The sequence below is a fragment of the Haplochromis burtoni genome, unplaced genomic scaffold, assembly GCF_018398535.1.
Source record: "Haplochromis burtoni strain Fernald_Lab_line unplaced genomic scaffold, NCSU_Asbu1 Contig_909, whole genome shotgun sequence".
NCBI lineage: Eukaryota > Metazoa > Chordata > Actinopteri > Cichliformes > Cichlidae > Haplochromis > Haplochromis burtoni.
Window position 1 is genome coordinate 54,094 of NW_024583270.1, and position 8,549 is coordinate 62,642.

General features: G+C 40.9%; 1 long non-coding RNA gene across 1 annotated transcript in view; it reads left to right on the forward strand.

Moving 5' to 3' along the window:
* The first annotated feature begins 2,989 nt into the window (after positions 1-2,989).
* Positions 2,990-8,549, forward strand: part of LOC102289501 — a 26,108-nt gene continuing 20,548 nt past the window's right edge. The window contains exon 1 of the long non-coding RNA XR_317717.2: positions 2,990-3,367. This is a non-coding gene — a long non-coding RNA (uncharacterized LOC102289501). The remainder of the gene's footprint in view (positions 3,368-8,549) is intronic.

Here is an 8,549-nt window from a genome sequence, read left to right on the forward strand (position 1 = left end):
AGACTAATTCAAATTCAGTTTTCAAAAGCATTTATTCAAGTTACAATTCAGATTCAATCTGAGCAATTCAAATTCAAATTTAACTTCAAATTCAGTTTCTGATGGCACAGATTTCTGCCCATACTCAAGTAATAAGAGAAATTATGAAGTCTAATATGTATATACAAGGTCTGAATGATGTCAGTTAGTGTGGTGTGGGCTAGGCTCATTTCCCAGTCCATTGTGATTGCATGTGGATGACGATCGATACCTCCTCTCACAGGCATAACTAACTGACTTCATCCATAGCTGAGCATGTGCATCAATCCATAGGTGGCACATAGTTGTGGTGACTGATGTATTTGGGTAAATGAATTGGAGTGAGTGTTTTCAAATGGTTGAAGAAAAAACCCCTTCAGTCAAAATGCTGCCTTCATCTTTGCATTCGTCCCTGCTTAAGATGTAAAAGGAGGATGGAGCTGCGGACGCTGGGAGCTTTTTCCTTTTAACCACCATAAAAGTAAACAGCTTTGCTCTAAATAATGTTTGCCTATGTGTTCTCAGCACCATACTGTATCTTACATTCATGGATAATCCCTTTCACTTTCTCGTTCTTAAACAAAAATATATGGTTTTATTTTCTCCTTTTTACATAGCTTGACTATACTTCAGTGTTGTAGTGTTGTCACAGCTTTACGCCTCTGAAAACTATTCATATTTATTATCTTTAAATAATTTATATTAGTAATAATGAGGCATTTGCAATAGATAAGAATGAGATTAGAAAATTTCTTCCAATCCACCCTGGAAGGCTGCTCTTCATTTAGAGAGGAGGTGAACCCTTAGCTGGGCACAGATGTCAAGCCAGCTGTAGAAATACTCTTGCTCAAGACTTTTTATTCAAGCACATGCACACTCTGGTCACCTTCCTTCATGGTTTGGTGGGTATTCATTCAATCAGACCACCTTCCCTCTTCCAAACACACACACATAGTCATTCACACTGTACACATTAGCATGTCTCACCCCAGCAATTAAACCCAGCCTACTATAACATATAGGCAAAGCTTGGTCATTAACAACTGATTAAAATATGCTTACATGAATTAATACAAGCAGTTACATATCAATGTGAGAATCAGTATTTTATTAATTATTTTAATTGAGACAACAGGTTGGGTCATTAGATATATGGTCAAATATATGAGATTAAAATTATATCTAATGGATAAAATTGTCAACTGTCATGTAGTCCAATTTTTATGCCTATTTATAATCACTGTATTCAGTTCTGTCTGAGTAGTCTCGCAAGCAGAATCTGATCAGTGAAGGATAAAGGTGTGTGAGAGTTTGGTGAATCATTAAACAATATATGAAACCCTCTTCACAGCTCACATCTTGGACTTTGATGGACAGTGTCTGGTTTTTAAACCTGCTGGAATAAGACCACATATGACATTAAGTCAGGTGCAGCATGAAAAGGAGCAGCTAGGATGGAGGTTGGTTGCAAAGCAGCTTGCAGATGCACAGCAACTGTAGACAGCCCAAAGCAGTTTAATAGCATGTTTCTATACATTTATTCAAGGTGTGACAATTGGATGTGTAAAAGGGTATTAGCTTAGCTAATGTTGGCTTTGGTGAGATCAGCTGTTCTATAGGGATTGAGACTGAGTTACACTTTGTGGTTTGCCACAAGTTAACACTATGGCATTTATCCACCTATCAGTCTGACGTCATTAGCCGTTTCTGGATCCAAACTCCTCGTCAGGTCCCAAAGTGAAACAAACACTGCAGTATCACTGAGAGTTACAAAGTGTCTAAATTCTTTAATCTTTAATAAAATGATCAGTGTGGCTGCTCTACCAGGTGAGTTTAACATCCAGGCATCCATGAGAAAGGGAATTTGTGAAATTTAACTGATTAATAAGTTTGCAGGGAGTTAGCTTGCTAGTTTCCATTTTAAGATAATATAACATATTCTGACTGAGGGATTTCTGTAAAAATTAAAACATACAGCTCTGCTATTATATAAACACATTAGCTTAGTGAAAGCTGGAGGATGAACGCTAACTTGATAAAAATTAACATGAGGGTTCTCGATGGTTAGGGACAAATGCAGAGTAATTTGGACCCGGAAGCAGGGTTCATACGCATCACTTAAAGATAATAGATAAGGAAATTTCTCCCCAATTCTGCTCCATAAGTAGCATTAAATGCAGGTATAATGCCCAGGCTCAAAATGGTAGCAGGATCTGGCAAATCTGTCATATCAATCACACTGTAACTGCTGAAGAGCAGCATCTTCCTGAACTGACTGTGGTGAAAGTGAGGATGAATGGACAGCAATTTGACCAACTGCAGGAGAGATGACAGCTCACAGCGAGGCAGACAGCTGCTTAGCCACTGAGTCCTAACCTCTGTCTTTTTCTTTGGCTGTCTTTCTACTGCTCTCTTTCTGCTCATCTGTTTGTTCCTTGCATCACCAAATCATGACTGCTCTCCTTGTTCCCGTTTTATCACACATTTGATTCCTATACTTAAAAAATATCTCCTGAAGAGGCATCATTGATTCAGTCTACAACCCTTCGAGGCATCCCTCTCCCATTCCTTTCCTCTATTCATCAGTATCTTTTCCTCTTCCTTTTCATCCCTCCTTTCATTTCCACACTTCCTTCCACTCCCATTCTCCCTCATCCTTCTTTCCTTCCTTCTTTCCTTCCTTCATCTCCTTCTTAAAACCTCAAACTCGCAGAGAGGATGTAGTGAGGCGAGACCTCGGCGTCGATGGGAAAAAAAAAGGGAGAGACCATCAGCTCGCAGACGGAGGGATGCAGAAAAGGTATAGGTTGGAAGGTAGTAGTATAGGCCTTCTAAGTCCTCCCTCCCCCCTCCCCTCCCTCTGTGCATCCCATCAGCCCCCCCCCCCCCCTTTTTCCTGTGCCAGGGTGGTATGACCTGCTGGATTACAAAACAGCCCTCCCATGTGTCTGCCTGTTCTCTGTGCCAGCCGAGAGACAAGCGATACCAAGCTCCTGGAGCACTGATGAGGGCGACAGAGAGGAGGAGAAGAAGAGCGGGGGGGAAAAAGAAGGAGATGAGTAAAGAAGAAAGTGAGTGAGAAAGTGAATAAAGAGTTTCCAAATGGAAAGTAGGAGAGTAAGAGAAAGATGAGGAGAAAGAAGAGGAACGTAGTAGAAAAAGAGGCAGGAAGTATGAAGATATAGCACGGGAAGATAAACGCTATAGAAACAAAAAAGAGTGTTCAGGAAGCAGAGGAGGGTGTTTTGAGTGATAGCGAACATACTGTAGATGAAAGCTGTCGGAGGAGTGGGACGCTGAGAAGCGTCAGCATTGTCAGAGCATGTTCAGCCCTCAGGGACAGCCAGGGGTAAGTCACACACTACTCTGCTGCACATGCATGCATTCGATATCCACCGCTCTACACGCACGCACACACACACACACACACACACACACACACACACACACACACACACACACACACTTTCACTCAGGCGTTTACACACTACAGCATCTCAGTGTATGGATATGCCCCTTTCGGAAAGGTCTAAAGGCTACATTTCATACCTAGTGGACACTTGACAATCTTTCAACAAAGTCTTAAATGCTGTTCCAGTCAGGTTAAACGGTTTTCCAGTCGGTAGGAACATTCTCCTGATGTGGCCAGCCCTGCAGGTTAGAAGCTTTATTGCACGTTTAACGAAGGAAGATCTCACAGACCTGAAAGGTACCAACTTCTGCACGCAAAATCAACTGTGACAGTGTTTAACGGACATTAACGATGCCTCCATTTGTGATCTGTACTTTTCTTTGTCTTTGTTAGGATACTGTAGCATGTTATCACATAATAGGATTGATCAAGTGCGGAGTCATCAGGGGACAATGGTGTAGAGAGAGTGAGGGGAGCTTTGGCTGCATGGAATCAATTTCATATGATGTCTGACAGGCTGTCATGGAATCATTATGCAACCCCCCCGACACAAAGAGATGCTTTAAAAAGCTGTGTGTGTGTGTGTGTTTGGATTGTAGTTGTAGTGCACTTACACATTCCTGTAGCACACAATCAACCTGTCATTTGAGCTCAGTTTCAAAATAAGCAAGACCCAAACCAGGTTACAGAAGCCATTTAGAAATTTTTCTGGATGGGAGAGTAATCATGGGTAGAGTTTTTTATGTGAGAGAGGCTTGCCAGTTCTAAGGAGTTGTTAGGCTGATAGTTAGCAGCACTGGACATCAAATTGATTCCTATGCTAGCAGGCAATGGGTCACTAAACCCAGTGGAACTGAAGGATAGAGTGGGTTTTATTGTCTGAATGAGTCCTTGGATTGAGTTGCTTTAACCCCCTGGGGTGGAGGAATTACAGGAAAGGAGGAGGAGAGGGCTGGTGCTCTCAGTGTTGCTGGGCGCTCCGCAGCAGCAGCCATATTAGCTCAGTTACAGGCCTCGGGAGGACAGCTGGGTGGCAGAGGTCGTCATGGTGAAAGGGGATGGGGGGGGAGGCGTCATGGTAAGTGGTTGTCATGGAGACTGTGCATGTGCTTCTGATGAAGTTGAGTGGGTGGGGACCCTGTGGACGAGGCTCACCTGGTCTAGTGAGATCATTATGATTGTTTTCTACCTGGAGCAGTTTTCTTTTTTCATTATTCACAATGTAACCATTCACATTGCTATTTGGTTTAGTATCTCTGAAAGTCTTAATACTTAATGTTTATTATTTATTCACCAAGAGTAAAAGAAACAGCTGTTAACATGGCAGGACTGGAGAGACAAGGCGGGGTCAGTGGTTTTTTGTCTAAGCTCTGGAAACAAGCTTGCAGCTTGTGTTGATATTGACAGAGTATCAACACAGCTCTGACACCGTGTGCTTCATTCATTAATCCACAGATAAATTCAGCCTTGCACATGCTCAGAGCTGCTGGTGTCAGATGCATTCAGAAAGCTGTTTTAAACAAAAAAGTTTTTTTTAAAAACCCCGCAAGGTCTTTTCATTGTTTAAACTGAGCTGAGTGTCAATTCTGGTGAAGTAAAATATCTCAAAGATGTTTAAATGATCGTGTTCGTGGGCTTGGGATCTCCTTGTTTGCATTGAATGGCACAGAGAGGAGTACACAGAGCTGGGTAGCTCATTACTATGCCAAGATAGAGCAGGTACTGTACATGTGGCACCAGCCCACCCTGCCTCATCCGCCGCCCTCCCCCACAGGTTCCGTTTATCTAAGCTGATATCACACGCGCAAAAACATATTTTTTCTCTTATCCTGTTTTCTTTTTCATACTCTATCATAGTACGATCAGTTTACACCCCCACCCCCATCCCCCCATATATCTAAAAGCTTCTTTTATGTGCTAATAATTGCCCAAAGCATTGATACTGATAGCTTATGAGTTTGTATATTTGGCCAGCTTTTATGCCATGAAGCCTCTGTGCTCTCACATGCCAGCGAGCACAAGCGAGAGATAATTTGGATATCTGAAATACACGGAGCAGTTGCTGTATGCAGCGGTGTACTGCAAACCCCCTCCACTCCTCTGTGAATCACACAAACACTTATTGGAAAACGTTTGAATATTTCTCATTAATTCCTATTGTTTCCCTGCTTTGTCATGACAGGTGTTTGGAACCAGAGCGGAGCTCCAAGCTGGTTTAAAAACGTTGCATTTCTATTATAAAATCCAATAAAAAATTAATCCATACCAAGCATTTATATTAAAAAAAATCTGATTAGTTTTGTATGTTTTATTTGATCCGATCTGCACTAATTCAGTCTGCTTGTCTCGCTGACTGTTTGGTCATCCTTGTGCTCTCTTGTCAAGAGGCTGTGAGGTGGCAGCCTCGGTGGCCAGGCCATCTCAGAGAATACAGCGGTGTCATCATACACGGGGAAACTTGTATTTCACTGAGACTGGCCACTGACCCTGCTGCTGTGTGTGTGTGTATTTGTGTGTGTCAGTGAGATGGCCTCTGAAGGAAAAGGAGTGGGTATCCATAAACTGTGCTTGAGTGAGGGGCCTTGGGTGTGGCATTCACTGACTGAATGCCTTTGTGCCATTGAAGCTGAGAAAACACAGACCATCATAGAAGCTCTCACATACTCATACATTATTTTAAAGTGCTGCTTGATTATGGTCGCAATTAAAGGCTGTAATATATTTATAATGTTTTTCAGTCTATCAAAGAAGTTCCTGACATTTAACAGTAAATACAGTAAAGTTTTCTGATGTTAATAAATACTATTTATTTAAAACATTTTTACACATTACATATAAACGCCTGCAGGTGAAATGTCTGTGTGACAAACTTTAACTCTTCATGGCTCCAAAGTCAGATCTCATTGTGTTCACATTAAATCCCAGACAGTAGACAAGTGCTTCTGCACTGCTCTCTACAGGTGAAAACACATTATGAAGGAATAACACAAAACTGAAGAAATATACTGATGAAATCTCACTGCTCACTGGATTTCACCTGCATGTGATCTTTAACAAAAAGGTAATATATGTATGTTAAGTGAAAGAGTACCTACTAGTTAGTAGAAGGAAAATTACAACTATATAAAACAGACAATGGTACACATGGGTCAAGTTTCCTTGAGAACAAACTAACATTTGTATCTGTAGTAGAGCGAGCAATAATTATCATATATAAGCTGCACTAAGTGAACTTTGTGAAAATGGCAACTCAAATCCTCTACTCCACTTCATTCCCATTCACATCCTTGTCCATAGTTTTGTTTTGTTTTTGTTTCTTTACCATAAACCCAATTCCTACTAATACGTATTTGTTATTTCAAATGTATATAACAAGCTTGACCTAAAAAGAAATAGTAAGACATAAGAAAATGCTAAAACATACAGAAAATATGGATATGAAATGTAAGCCTTTTTAAAATAGTAAAAATGTTCATTCATTCTTAATGTTTCCATCATTTGCAGAAAATACCTGCAAGAAAAAGTAGTGAAAATTACCAACAGGTAGGTGTAAGTTCTGTACAGTTAACAGAGTAGAAGGCACATCAGACAACGCTTACTTGAGAATGCATGTGTATTCGTGCATGTTGCTGAAATCCTTTGTTCTCCATCACAGAGTCGATAACAAAGACACTTACCCACAAATCCAATTAGAGTTTTTTTTAAATGGGTGTTTCAACACATCTGTACTTGCAGACATGTTGCAAAATTGTCTAAATTTCACTTTCACTGCAGAGTTAATAATTACAAATGTGACTTCATTTGCACCCTTTTATTTTATTTAATTACACTTCATTTGAAAACTTGTTTAACAAAGCTGCTGAGGAAAGTACAAAGGCTTATCAGATAGGAAGTTAATTAATTTCATCTTATAATTAAAAAAAAAAAATCAAGCCAAAGCAAAAACACGATTTACAAACTTCAGCAGGTGTGTTCTGATTTATTTTAAATAAAAACCATGAAAAAAAAAACATAATGCACTTTGGTGCTGGATCAACACAGTATGGTGTGTTCATGGGAGAGCAGAGTGTCTTTTCTTGCATGTGTGTGTGTGTTTTTCTAATTAGTAAGACAGATTGTAAATGTTGCTTGGATAAAATCCTGACCCTCACAACCTGTCTTGTTTCCACAGCAGTGCTGCCTGCTACAAATGCAGCCGGTATGCAGATCAGAACAGGAAGCCAGCTCGGCTTTTTGTCACACACAACCACTTTGCTAAAAGGTAGCCGTCTGCTGTTTTTAAGATTTACGTCTATAAGATTTACACCATGTCTGCACATTCAAAAAATACAGACGGCTAAGTTGACGACTTGGCTGGACCAAAAGCCTCGATCAGCAGGATATAAACCACAATGGCTCGGTTCAGACCAGTACTATCACACCAAACTGCCATATCTTAGAACATTAATTAGCTGTCTATCTTTTTTATAAAGGCCTAGAAAATAGCTGAGCTGTGTTAGGGCTTGGACCACCATTCTTTTAGTAACCCTCATTCTCTGTGAAAACACTCCACTCTGCTTCCTGCTCCTCTCCCTTTAAAATGCCAAAGTTGGCCCAGCGGACTTTAATTCCTTAACGCTTCCTCATTAGCCCTGTGTTAAAACATCAGCAGCTTCCTATCCTTGTAATGGCACCATTACATCCATCAATAATGCAGTGGGGGTAAGTACAGGTAGCTTTACTGCCCCTCAGGACTAATAGAACGGACACGAGAGCAGTTTCCTCGCCCAAGTGGCCTCGCCAAACAAGGGTTTGTAAGGGTGTGTGTTTGTTTATCCTCACCCATAATGCCTTTAGTGGATAACACACAAATACGCGCTTATGTAGTCACATGTTACACAGTGTGTACGTGCGAGGAAAACACACATCCTACATTGCTGTATCACAGCAGGGTGCAAAAAGGAGATGTGCGCAATGTAGACAAAGTAACTGTGGAAATATACCACATGCTCTCACAAGCATTGTGCATCACACGCATCACATGATCACATGGTGTGTGAGTGGGAGTCTTTGTGTGCTGTAAGCATATAGAGTGGAGAAAGTGTGTGTGTGTGTGTGTGTGTGTGTGTGTGTGTGTGTG